The 14,222-nt window shown below is 35.7% G+C and overlaps 1 pseudogene across 1 annotated transcript in view; it reads right to left on the minus strand.

The window, feature by feature from the left end:
• Positions 1–2,212: 2,212 nt before the first annotated feature.
• LOC306652068 (chromodomain-helicase-DNA-binding protein 1-like) overlaps positions 2,213–14,222 on the minus strand; it is a 50,992-nt pseudogene continuing 38,982 nt past the window's right edge. The window contains exons 15-19 of the transcript in view: positions 10,963–11,124; positions 6,359–6,507; positions 5,370–5,536; positions 3,410–3,615; positions 2,213–2,307 (exon numbers count right to left, since the gene is read on the minus strand). The product of the transcript in view is annotated as a chromodomain-helicase-DNA-binding protein 1-like (transcript). The remainder of the gene's footprint in view (positions 2,308–3,409; positions 3,616–5,369; positions 5,537–6,358; positions 6,508–10,962; positions 11,125–14,222) is intronic.

The raw sequence follows: 14,222 nt of genomic DNA on the forward strand, positions 1-14,222 counted from the left end.
TTATAAATTTCCTACATTAGTTGGTTAAATGCTCATGAATTCTATACCATTAATAAAGTAAATAAGAACAATATGAATGTAACATATATATACATATATATAAAAATATACATATATATGCATATATATGTGTGTGTATATATATATGTATATATTAACTGCTCCTGTGCCACAAGAACATTCTTATTCCTATTTATATTTTCACACCAGGAATTGAACACAGGGGAACTAAACCACTGAAAGATATCCCAGTCCTTTTATAACTTTTGAGGTAGTGTCTTGCTCAGTTGCTTAGGGCCTCAATAAGTTGCTGAGGCTTTAACTTGCAATCATCCTGCCTCAGGCTCCTGAGCTGCCAAGATTACATAATTGCTGACACTGCACTCAGCATACTCTTATTTTGTGATATGAGCCATGAATACAAAGACAAATTCACTTTGAGAAATCTCACCTCGGTTGATATTTTCAGAATTTTTAGGTTCTGCTTTCACATATTGAACAATTAATTCTCTATGACTATGTTTTAAAAAGTAATAAAATTAGAATTTTAATATTGATATGAAAAACAAAAATCATTCAGTACTTAAAAATGTTTTAAACAACATAATATCAGACTTTATAATATGCAGTTTAAATTTGTAAGCGCAGACATTTTGTCGACTTGAAAATTATTTGTAAATTGTTCTATTTTGTTTTTGAGATGGGATTTCACAATGAAGTCTGGGCTGGTCTGGAATATCTAAGTTCAAGCAATTCTAATGCAGTCTCCCAAATAGCTGGGGTGAACACATACATGCCACTGCACCCATAAGCTTATATTAAAAAAAAAAAAAGTAAGATGTAATGATCATTCATTGAGGGCAATAAAGTAAGTATATGAAATGATAGTAGCTTGAACTCAGAAAATGTCATGTCCCTGTAAACAATAGCTCTTTTTTCTTGAACAATTAATTTCTCTTAAGATTAAGGACTTCTTCCAAAAATAAGGGTTGAACCCTAACTTAAAATAATGTTGTAACTTTTAAGTCTAAGTGTGTATTACCATGAAGGCACTGGAATGAATAAGGGCATTTTGTACTAAAATGTAATCATCACCAGACTGCAGAGCAACATAGCAGCAAGAGATTTGACAGAAACAAAAGCATTTTAAATGTCCTCTCCACTCTCCTTAGACTTTAAGAAAATCATCAGGTCCTCAAGAAATTAAAGGATGGTGGAAGAGCTAATTTTCAGGGGAGAGTAAAAAGATTTTCTGCTCAACTGGGCATTTCAAGACACAAATAGCTAATTAGGAAAATCAAAGTGTGACATGGTTTATACCCCATGGTCAATACCCCATGGTCAGAAATTATACTTGGAATGACAGAGATAAGGCTGGGAACCATGATGATAAAATCCCTAAAACCCTAAGATACTGGCTAGTGATGCATTTTTGTGGTACAGCAATTCACTAACATGTATAAGGAGATGAGGGAAGAAAAGGAGAGGAGAGGAAAGAAAGGAACCTTGGAGAAAACTCACACTCATCACCATTTCTCATCTAGACTCTTGCAGAACTGCTGGCTAATGAACTGCTCTATTGTTTCATACATAGCTGTACCATGAAATTTCACCTCATGTGTGAAATGCAACAGCTGTTATTATTTTGAGCCTCCAAACCAGTTTGATTAGTATTTTAATGTAAACACCCACTATGACCACTAGCAGCAGCATAAGCTAATGCCATCTGTCCAAAGTTATCTGCAGCAGAGACATCAATACCATTCGGAGAAGCAGCTCAGTCATGTGTTCTGATTTGTGTTCCAGAGCAAACATGAGGGCTGTTCTACAACAAAAGAGATCAATTCCACCTTAAGTATTTTAATAGAGTTATTTAAGCAGCCTATTTATAATATTTTTCCCATTCAACATCTTACTTTACAGATACTAATAGGACATAAACATTTTGGGACAGCAAATGTTCAGTTTTGCAAATCACCTCCAAGTCTAAAATGAAAAAAAAAAAAAGTATTTTCCAAATGAAGGAGAAGTTACAAACTTTATATGAGAAAACAGGAAGAAAGGGGTCATAGTCACATAAAACTAGCTGAGGATAGCATTCACATCACAATCAGCTCTTCTGAGTCCTTTCCTAAGGATAGTTTACCCACAAAATATCATCTTAAGTGTCCACTCCTATCTTATTCCATTGTTCTTATTTTCTTCTTACCTTTCATTTCCCTGCCAGCTCATATACTTTTCTTAGCTCAGCTGACAATGCTTCCAGAACTGTGAATAAGCTACCTCTGCCCCAGTGGCCAGAGTCATCTAACAGAAGAAAAAAAATTTTCATCTATAAAAGGTAAAGTGAAGCCCACAATTTAGAGAAACAAAAGCACACAAAATAGACTTGTAGAAGAATGATTTTTCAAAGGGAAGGAAAACTATATTGATCTCCTAGGAGAATCATAGTTGAATTCTCAAATATTTTCAGGTTTTCTGAAAGATGTACCTGGTCATTGGAACAGAAAGGTATCTAAAAAGTGAGTGTTATAAATGAGAAAAATCTCTGTTGGGTCTATAACTCTGGGGGAGGTGAATAATGAAGGGTGGAGAGTGGGGGGAACATAACAGTGAGCAAGTACTATTAATATCATAGCATACAACTCCCATTTTACAGGTCAGGATGAGGAAAAGTTAAATGATTCATTCAAGCTTTCATTAACATAGTGGGTTAACACCTTGTATTTGTACTCATTCATAACACAAATATTTGTTTACATGTATTACATGTCAAACATCATTGAGGTACTGGAGCTACTGCAGTGAACACATATACACATACATAATCCTTTTCTATTAAGCTTATTTTCTAATTCAAGAAGATAAACAAATATATATGTTAACATATGAGGAGTTAATAAAGCTAAGTAGGGTAGAAAGAGGGCAAAGAGTAACAGAAGGGGCATGTAAACTGTTCTATATGAGGTGATCAGGGAAGCCCTTTCTGAGAGGCAGACATTTAAATAATGCTGGATGTGACTAGATAAAATAAGGTATCAGGCAGAGGATACAGAACATGCAGAAGTTGTGAAGGGAAAACACAGGGAGTTTCTCAGAGAATGCATTTTTCTTCTAAAATGTAGCCTCATTTCACCATCTTAAGAAACTTATGCAGAGGATAAGACAGATATTATCCCATTAATATAGATTAGGAAGTTCATGCTTAGGGAAAGTAGGTAACTCAATCAGGTAAACCAAAGAGCCAAGAGTCAAATTCACATCTACTGATTCTACAATTCATGCTTTCTTGACCATGTGACATTGCACTGGGACCAGCACCCTTAAGTCATGATTTAGACTCATCTTCTCCATTTCTTGGCACCATAAAGACTGAGGCACACTCCCTGTCCCATACCATTTCTTGTACATACACAGTGTACCATGGGAGCATTTTCTGTCCCTGCCTGAGGGTGCGTGACAACACTACTAACATACTTGATGGAGGTTGAGTCTGGGTCATCATAACCCAATTAGGGAGCACTCTCATCTTCCCCATCCTCAAGGTCCTCAGACTCGCTCTCCTCAGAGGGCAAGCAGAAGGACTGGTAATTTTTGGACTCCCATGAAGCCATCCTTTAACTCAACAGAGAGAAAAGAAAATTAACCTCTCCTCAGAGCACACATTTTACTCCTATTCACAAAAAAATAACTACCAAGTAAAATATAATTAGAAACTCACCATGACTGAAGTTTTGCCATGTCTATTTCCTGCCACTCCAACATTTGACATGGCTCTGTTGGAGTAGAGGATTCAACACTTGACACGGTCTGTTGGAATAGAGAACTCAACACTCGACATGATTTTGTTGACCATACTCCGTCTTGGGGGCCAAAGGCATGGCATGTCTCCATGTGTAGTTGCTTTTTATTATTAATAATCAATATATCATTAGAAACTTATTGGAAAATATTGAGAAGGTTTTACTGTATTGGGACACAAAATAGTGCACACTGAAAATTTAGCAGTAATACATAGATAAATATATGAAAATAAACAATTGTAGCTGTGCTTGAGATTAAAGGACACTGTGATTGCTTTAGTATAATAATAGATGGATAAAGAGGCATTCCTCTGAGCTTGGATGCGGTGTTTGGCCTTTGTCACTTTCCTAGTTTTAATAGTTGATTCTGGAGATAATTTACATAATAAAAACATTTAGGTTAGTCATAAATATAACTTGTGCTTTTCCTATGTTTAGTCTAATTCTTTGAGAATCAGAATAAGATTGTAGTCTGCCATTATATAAAATTAGAATAGACTAAATATTAACTATAAATTGATTTCTTTGCCCTTTAAAAATAGTAAAAACTTTTGACTGTTAAAAACTGGAATTCATGGTGGGGGTGGTTTTTCAGAAAATCTAGTTATGTGTTTGTTCTGAAGATTGAAGGCTGGAAGATCATGGTGCTTTCAGTTTAGCTGGGATACAAGTTTGTTTCAGTTTAGCTGGGAAACAGATTGTTTTAATCTAGCTGGGAAATAAGGTTGTTTTGGTCTGGACTGTCATACAGAGAGAATGTGTACTTTGAGAAGAAGCATAGATTGTACTTTTGAAGGTTTTTCTTATTTTAAACTAAACATAAAATGATATAATCATTACTAAAGAAAAAATATCTATAAAAAGACTGGCAGGAAAATAAAGATTCAGATTTAGCCTCAGAACACTTGATGTCTCTTTGTGCTGTTTCTCCACTGTGCTGAAGTCTCCCATCATCCTAGGACCCCTGACCCCTGCTAGAGCTGGACCCTTGCAAAGATCTTTGCTTTTTCTAAATAAACAAGTTTTACTGATTATTCTGTCTCTTGATTACACTTCAATAATGAGCATCCACCAAACATCCCTGTTTTTAAGAACATGACTAAAAGAGACTGTTCAAATAAATGGTTCCTCATTGGCTACAATAAAACCTTTAAAATTTCTTGTTTCAATAGAATGCATCTTCTCTGCTTTAGGCACTCAAGACTTCTCACTAAAGTAGACTAAATGTTAAAGCTGAATCTTTTTTAAAAAAAAGTGTTCTGTGGAGCTGGGTGTGATGGTGAAAACTTGTGATCCTAGCTACTCAGGAAGCTAAGGCAGGAGGATCAAAGTTGGAGGCCAGGTAAATAACTTAGTAAGACCCTGTTCTATATAAAAAATAAAAAGGACAAGAGAAATAGATCAGTGGTACAGTGTCCCTGGGTTCAAACACTAGGCCAAAAAAAAAAAGTATTCTGTTACCAACAGGAACTAGCAGATTGATAGGTTTTTGAATTTTTGAGTGATTCTAGTAGAGGAGAACAAAATATCTATATCACTAGAAATGACAGTACTCTCTAGACATACTTTTTCTTATATTCAGCTTCTTCCTTTTCCCTATTCTTTTCCTCTATTAGTCTCTTTCTCTTGGCTGCTGCTTCTTGTCTTTTTTTTTTCTGTGTTTCCTCCATTTCTTCTGGACTCAGAATCCTCTTCCTTTTGGTAGACCTCTTCAAGAGGCCTGGGATAAGAACCTGTAGCAAGGACAAGATCCAAAGCCAGGAAGGTCAGGAACTTCCTGTTCCTCCATGAGTTTCATTCATCCCCAAAGCAGACTCTCTACAGAAACAACATGCTTAGGCTTTCACAAAACACTACATCCCTGTGTGGTGGACACTGGCAGCAAGATACTTCAATTTACTGTTCATAATATGAATCTCATTGGCATTGTGGCCACTCTGTTCTTAGTTCAGCCAAAGTACTGGCATGGATAATACAGTCATTTTGATTTATTTCATTAGCAATAAGGTAATTCAAAATAGATATTTTTTCCTTGATTGAAAGCATACACTGTAGGATGTCATTTAATGTTTAAACAATTTTAACATAAAACTTTCCATAAATTATAATTTATTTTAATACATAGTATTTTAGCATGATAATCTTAATGATAGATAACATTTAGAAAGTACATTTTATGCACCAAACACTGTGAACATTACATATATCATTTGTGATTGCCATCATCTCTTAATAAAACTGAATCATGATTATCAACAATAGGATATGGTATTTTGATTTAATATGGTGATCCCTTTAGGGGTGGATTAGAAGAGGGACAGGGATGCTTTTACCTACACTAAATTGTACAATATACTCACCATATTAATGTTTTTTATGCTAGATTTTCACATAGCTTTTATACTAGGGTTCAGTTAATTTGTTACATTTCACGAGACACTTATTTCTTAAATCATCCTAAGAGAACAAAAAAATGATACTGGATCATTTTTGGTTCTTTTATAGAAAGAAAGTTTGGAAGAATTTATGATCTCACACAAATTAACAGCACTTACACTGCCTTTATTTTTGAGTAACCAGCCCTCTTGAATTTTTTTTTCCAAAAGAAATGTCTGAAGATTCACCAGTGGTTCAAAGGATTTTCTGTCTTCCCTACTGGGCTCGTCAGAATAATCTTTACCATCAAATAAATACATATGTTTCTCTAAGAATATAAAACACAAAGTGAGAAATGTTAACACATTGAAAAATAGATTAATGCTATTCAAAGCAATAACTAGGTGAATAAGAGAATAGCCCATACTCTAAATGGGTGAAGACCAGCTTGTGATGAAGGCATTTCATTTCCTGATGCAACAATGCTGATGAGTTTGGGCTCTATACATGTTCACTTTTCAAAGGAAAGAGCATTGGCTTAAACTCTTTTGGTCCACCCTACATTATGTGGAAATCTCTGCTGAATCCCTCTACATTGCTGAGTCTCAAATCATTCATTCATTCCACAAATATTCCCAGTGCAAATCTCATTGACTTTTAAGATTCCCTAATAAAATCTCAACATTTTTAGTCCAAACACTATTAATACTCAACTTTTTTCCCCTTTTTCTATAATATTAAAAGGAACAAGGGGCAAATCTATGAGAAAATTTTAAAAATCACAAAAAATAATTTCTTAGATTTACAATCTTCTCTGTAGATCTCACAAAGAATCTTCATTTTTCTTACCTCAATCCTGGTATAATTAACCACAGTTATGAAAGAGGAAACTGAGATTCACACAGGGATTAAAGGGTTCCTTAATTCTCTCTGTTACAAAGTGAACAACGTAGGTTTTTCTGATTCTAAGATCAATATGTTCTTTTCAGTAGATTAGTGTGTATAGAAAAGTAGAGAGCAAATAGGTTTGCAAATAATTATGGCAAAAACAACAAGGACAACAGTATGATTTTTTTTCCTTAATTTTTGCAGTACTTGGGATCAAACCCAGGGACTCACACTTGCTAGGTAAGAGCTCCACCACTGAGTGATACCACAGGCTGATATAGTACTCTTAAGTAGCACATTATGCTATCAGAGCAATTTCACATCTATCACCACATTTGATTTTTGCAGCTATATAAAAGAGTAAAGAAGACATTAATAGCACTATTTTACAGATGAAGACACAAAGGTCCAATGAGGTTGGGTGATCTGCCAAGATCATGAATCAAGTGATAAACAACCAAGACCAATAACCACAGATAGGTAAGATAGTGATTCAAAAGTGAAGTGTATTTAATAGCACATGTTACCAAATAATGTATTTTCACAGCATTATGAAATCAAATCTAAGTGTGTTTTCCCTAGAGAGTATGAAAGCAAAATATTTTCATTCTCAAGAGATCAATTGCTTAACACTTAAATCTAACCAGCTGTAATACTAATTACCCTTTGCTGCTTAAATCAGCAGGGGGCTTTTAGTGAGGCACTCTATCAACAAGTGGTAAAAATGAAGAGCTGAGATGTGTCAAATATGATCAACATATATAGCATCCAACTGCATGAAGTTCTCAATTTACCATGAAAACGTTCTTTTCAAAAAACTTTAGCATTAAAGATAAAGCAACCTTACTTTTTACTTAAATTTGATTGGGCTGCTCTAATTACTATTCTTTGATATTTATTTACATTATTTTTAATGATGATCCATGTCTTTAGTCTGTTTCTAAGAGGCAGCTGGAGCCCACAGGTCTAGACCCTCATCTGTATCCTGCCAGAGGAAAAAAATTATCACAAAGAGAACCAAGACATGGTCATCGAAGATAACATTCCAGATTTTAATCAAACTGGAGGATTTTTTGGCAATTAGATTATCTGAAAAAATACCTTTTTTTAAACAGGTGAAGATATATAATCATCTTTCTAAAAACAGTGCAATTATATTTTGTTCTAGCAAATAAAATTAAATTGATATAGATGACTACAGAAAAGAGTGTAAACTTGATACTAAGATCATCAAATATAACTTAAAAATATGACCACACAGATTTTTTTTTTCCTCACCTGAAACAGCTAAATGACAATAAATGGATTACTAAAAAGCTATATGAGGCAACGGTATGTTAAAACGTTCACAAACTCTTTGGAAAATGAAAACAGTTTAAGAAGAGCTGTGGAACCAAATCACAGGTATCCAGCTGGAACTAACTAGAGAAACAGAAACCCTCTCAATACTCCAAAAGCCTAGGACTCATGGTCCTTACAGGGCACCATGATGTGGGGGAACTGAAGGGATCCACACACCAAATAATGGGAACATCATGAGCTCTTGGATCCCTGTCTTTTCAATTTAAAAAATTTTGCTGTAATGGTTTATCTTCCAAGGATGATAAAAGAGGACTCATCTAAGGATAAAATGAGTTGTCTAGTGATGTCTTCAAATCTGGGTGTCTGGAAATACTCCCCCAGTGCAAAAGATGACTTGCCAACCAGTGCTGCTGGCATGAAGTCCAAAAGCTGTCCACTTGCTCACAACAGAGCTATCTGTCAGCTTTTAGGCATTTCATGAGCACACTGATCAGATAGTCACAGGACATCAGATGTTTCAGGAAAACTGCTAATAAGAACAAGGGATTCTTTTTGAAAAAAGAAGAGGAAGAAGGAGAAGCAAATAGAGGAAGGAGGAGAAGCAAATGGAGAAAAAGTGACAATACAGTGGGCAGGGCAACATTTTTGAAAAGACATAATAAATATTCTCCCTAAGATATATTTTAAAAAGCTATAATAAATGTCCTCAGCGAGGATATTATATCATGGAAATGAGAACAGGATACAAACAATAAACAGAGAACAAGAAAGAGTTCTTGAATATAAATGTGATACTATTGTAAAAAATTTTAAAGATAAAACACAAGTCAAAAAAACAGTGTTCTGTAAAATAATGCCAGTCACCTGAATTTTCAATTCTTCATATATCCTATAAAATCATACCAATGAACAAGGATAATGAGTCCACCCCTAATCTAAGCTTACTACAAAATTAGGAATAAGAAACTACTCTAAATTTCCATTTGCAGGTCAATAGAAAAATGAACATCACAAACCAGCTGAGCCAACTCTGAAGTGCTCACTCATCTGGGTAGACAGACAGAGACTGCATAGGAGAAAGGAGAAGCTAGTAGTGACAGACAGAAGGAATTTATTCTCCAAAATGAGAATCACACTCCAAATGGGAAAACAATGAGGATGGGTTTGAATCCTGGTAGATCACAGCATTGGCTACTAAGGAATCAAAAGGGAAGGACCAGAAAGTAGATGCAGTAAAAAATTTGAAGAAGCACAGCTTTTAGGTGAGAAAGAGGTAATTTGGAAAGGGAGGCATCCTTTGACAATTTTATGGCAAACAGAAAGAAAGAAGCAAGTAGTAAAAATTGAGAATGACAAAACCAAAAGCCTTTCCCAGCCCACTCCCTACCAGTAAAGGAAGCACCACCTACTGAAACCATGCTGCTTCTCTGTATTGGTTGGAGAAGGAACTCTTTTTTTGGGGGGTTGGGGGCTATGGGATTGAACTCAGGGGCACTCAGCCTCTGAATCAGATCCCCAGCCCTATTTTGTATTTTATTTAGAGACAGGGTCTGACTGAGTAGCTTAGTGCCTTGCTTTTCCTGAGGCTGTCTTTGAACTTAGGATCCTCCTGCCTCTGTCTTCTGAGCCACTGGGATTACAGACATGTACCACCATGCTCAGCTAGAAGGAAATCTTGAATTAAGAAGCTCAGTAAGAACCCTCTCACTCTAGCTCATATTGACTCCCTATTGCTGCTGATACAGGAAAACAGTCATTTTAAAAATTATGCAATATTAGGAGGCATGATACAAAGCTGCTATGTGAAAAGAAAAGACAGAACCAAAACCCAAAAATACCTTCAAATCTGAATTTCAAAAATTTCAGAATAGAAAAGGATAAAAAGATAAATATTGGGGCTAGGGCTCCAGCTTAGTAGCCGAGCATTTGCCTAGCATGTGTGAGGCATTGGGCTTGATCCTTAGCACTGCATTAAAAAAGTAAATAAACAAAATTAAGACATGCTGTCCATCTACAACTACAAAAAAATACTTTTTAAAAAAAGATAAATACTTTAACCAAACTTGGAGAAAAAAAGAAAAAGGAAGACAAAATGATCTACACCACCTCATGGGTCTTATGAAGGTTAAATGGAAAAAGATATAAAGCACATGACATAGTTGGCGGTGCTGTTGATGAACCCACAATAAATGTCCATAAATATTATCTATTATCTACAATTTTAAAAAAATCTACTATTGAGAAGAGGAATAACTATGAAAAGCATTATCATAAAGACAGCATGATTCTCCAATAAACACCAGATAAGATGTCTGCATCAAGAGAGAAAAGCTACAAACTTAACCCATGATGACAGGCCCATAAACATTAATATCATGACTTGAATTCAAAGTTTAGCCACAAGGGAACAGCCAGATATATTTTCAATTTCTTGGATCAAGAAGCCTAAAGAATGTGCTCAAGATGACAATAGGACTGGGTAGGATAAAGAGATCCCAGGAAGTAGAATGCAGGGCTTCCTATGGGGATGCATATCACTCATGCTGTAGCTTGATGTGATTGTACCATTTGCTCACCCTAACCCCCAAATCACTTTCTTCTTCCTGCTCTCTGCTCCCTCCTCCAGCTGTAGGCAAGGCATCAGAGACCCTCTGGCCATTTTTTGTTTCTCTCAGGATGGACTCCATGTCTCTCTCATTCATGGTGCTCCCCTCAGAAGAGAGCAGTTTAAGCCAAATTCAACTATTTCACTCAACTTGAATGGATAAAACAAAAAATCCAGTTAGTTCTCATAAAAACAAACATCAGGATGTGGTGATCTGCTGAGTGTCTAAGTGACACCAAGAACATTCCTTCCCTTGTGAACTTTCTTCTCTCCCATGGAAGATGACTTCAACCAGGCTATTGTGGGGTTAGATGAGGAATAAGCAGAAAGTTGATAAATGATTACCAGAGCTATTGATTTTGATAATTATCTATAAATGCAACAAAAATATTATTAGCCCCTAATTTCTTTTATTTTGGAGGGATTGTAAATGATTTCCTGCATCTTCTATAGCACCTCTCACCAGCATTTTTTACAGGAACTTCCAGCAGTACTGAGAGAAATCGGAGACCCTGTTAGCTACCTTCCTACCTCTCCCACTGTCAAGCTTCTTAGAAAGAGAAGGTGCCACTCAGTTCCTCACCTCACAATAAGCTGACTTCTTTCCTTTGCCAATTTGCTTTCCTACCACAGTACTTTATGGAACCCACCTTGGAAAAACCAAAACAATCCTGATCACCAAGGCCCAAAGGTCCTTTCTTAATTTCACTCTCCCTGGATAGTCCTGTGCACTCCCTATCGTGCCCTTTCCTCTCACTCCTCCCTAGGGGATGCTTCACCTATTTTCTAAAGCTACAGGAACCACCCAGAAAGTTTAGATAGTACTACCTGGCTGTCACTTGCTACTTCCAACTTTACACCTCCCTAAGCACTATCTCTTAAGAATTCTGAAAAAATTGGGATCCACATGATGGGTCCTGATTTGCATTTTTGCCTTTTTAGTTTTGGTTAGTTATGTCTAGACTGTCTATTTAGTAACTTGAAAACTTAAAGGTATCTTGTAGCTTGAAGACATCTGAGATAAAAACTAAGCAAGAACACACCTGGATATATTTATATTTAGCCTTGGTAGGTATGTTTGTGTGTGCATTTATGTATATATATATATATATATATATACATATACATACACAGACATATACATAAATATGTATATAGATTAATTACATTAATATATATACATATACATTTATATATAAAAAACATAAAATATATAAATACATGTATATAAACAAAGGCAAATGGCTTTTGCATTTAATAACCAAAACAAAAGAAAGTAAAGATTTATGATGCAGCTCAGTTCATACTGGGATCCTCCCTTCCACTACCTTGGACTTAAGTATCCTGGCTTCCCTTGCTATTGAGTACTCACAATGTGTTTTTAAGGAACTACCATTTTTTTAATGAAAAACAGTATATTATAATAATTAAGAGCCTGTAGTTGGAAGTTACAGAGTGTTTGGATTAGAGTCATGAATCTGAATGATGTTTGAAAAATTTCTTAAAATGGGGATAAAGACAGTGTCTACCTCATTCTTCTGTTACTCTTCTTCATGAAACAACTGGAAAAAGTACATCTCAGACAATGCTTAGCACAATAAATGTTCACTACATCTATATCTGCCCCTTTCTTTCTGTTGTATTGTCCTTGCAGGATAAGGAACCTGCTTTCCTTTTCAGGACTTCACAACTCCATGCTGCTTAGATTTATCAAACCAGAACCATGTCTTTTACTATTAGATTCTTTAATAATTTAAAAATGCTCTGCTTTCTTTTGAGACAAGGCAGTGAGCTATTACCCTCGTCCTTGGCAACCATAAATAACTCATAGTCTGGATGGGGAGGAAAGAAATCATATGGAACCAGAATAAGATTTTTTGTCCCTGGCCTTGGCAGGATGTCCCACCAAGGTCCTCTCCAACAGCCAGTAGTCTATATTGGCCCACAGAAGGGAGTTGTGCCTGTGCATTTCACAACGATGTGCTAGTAGATCACATCACATGGAAATCCCTAATTGAATGTCTGGCACTCCCTCCACTGGGGAAGAGTTTGAGCATCTGAGACCTCATCTCCTCTAACTTCCAAAATGTGCACTTTCACTACAGCCCATAATGAACTCATCTCTCAATATCCTGTGAAGAAATGTATTTAGACATCTACAGTATATACCTACCTCTCTCTCAAGCTTTCAACTTACATTTGTAATTGCCTCTTCAACAGTGTGAAAACAAAATACACAGCCAACCTGCCACCATGACAGATGAGTATGCAGAACACTAAAAATATAGAAAAAGCCAGACTCCATAGTTACTCACTACGGTTAACAAAAACCAAGCAAACAAACAAAACCTAGGGTTCTCATTTCAGGTTCTAGAACCCAAAACACTGCGAATCTTTCCTGCAAGTCAATAACTCCCTAACAAAAATAGCACTGATCCCTGTCTGCAATGCTGATGTGCAAAAATAAAGGTGTGTGTGAGATAAAATTGCTACTTTTTAACCCATGTTGGGCTAATTGTAAACTTGATAATTCTGCTTATAATACTGTGTAACTTTTCCCCTTTTGTGTACCTCTTGAATTTTTTGTTTGATTGCTGGTCTTTTAAAGTCTGGTTTTTTTTTGTGAACTTTTCTAAATGAAATTCCTTCCTTTTCTGATTCTCCCTCTAACAATAATTTACATTGATTTTTTTAATTAAAAATCATAAATTTACATAGGGCAATGTTGTTTGATTCATTCTGTTATTTTTTCCTTCCCCCCCCACTCCTCTTTTCCCTCTATAGAGTCCTTCCTTTACATTGATTTTTACTACAAATCCTGTTGACTAAAGCCTACCTTATTTTCACCTTCCTAACGCTTTACTGCCTATCATCCTAATTTCTGTTCTCATCAATCAGGCTTAAAGCCTTTAAAGTAATCTTTGAATTTGCTATCTCTCTCATTCCCTGCCTCAAAACATCAGTCAACTCCTGTCATTTCATCTCTGTAATGTTTCCTACAGCAGACCTTCCCATTTCTACTGCCCTTGTCAGCCATTTATTACTCACTTCATGCCTGAATCATTCCAGAATCCTAGGGGTTGATCTCTCTGTACCTAATCCCTGAAAAGGACCTGGGGTATATTATAATATGGGTTCTAATTTTAAATCAAAAGGTGCTTCTATGGAATAACTTTAAGCCTTTTTTCTAAAAGAGAGCTCTCTCTAGAATCTTCCAAGTCAGCATTTGACTCCTATCTAATTTTTGT

The sequence above is a fragment of the Sciurus vulgaris genome, assembly GCF_902686455.1.
Source record: "Sciurus vulgaris genome assembly, contig: HiC_scaffold_632_arrow_ctg1, whole genome shotgun sequence".
Classification (NCBI taxonomy): domain Eukaryota; kingdom Metazoa; phylum Chordata; class Mammalia; order Rodentia; family Sciuridae; genus Sciurus; species Sciurus vulgaris.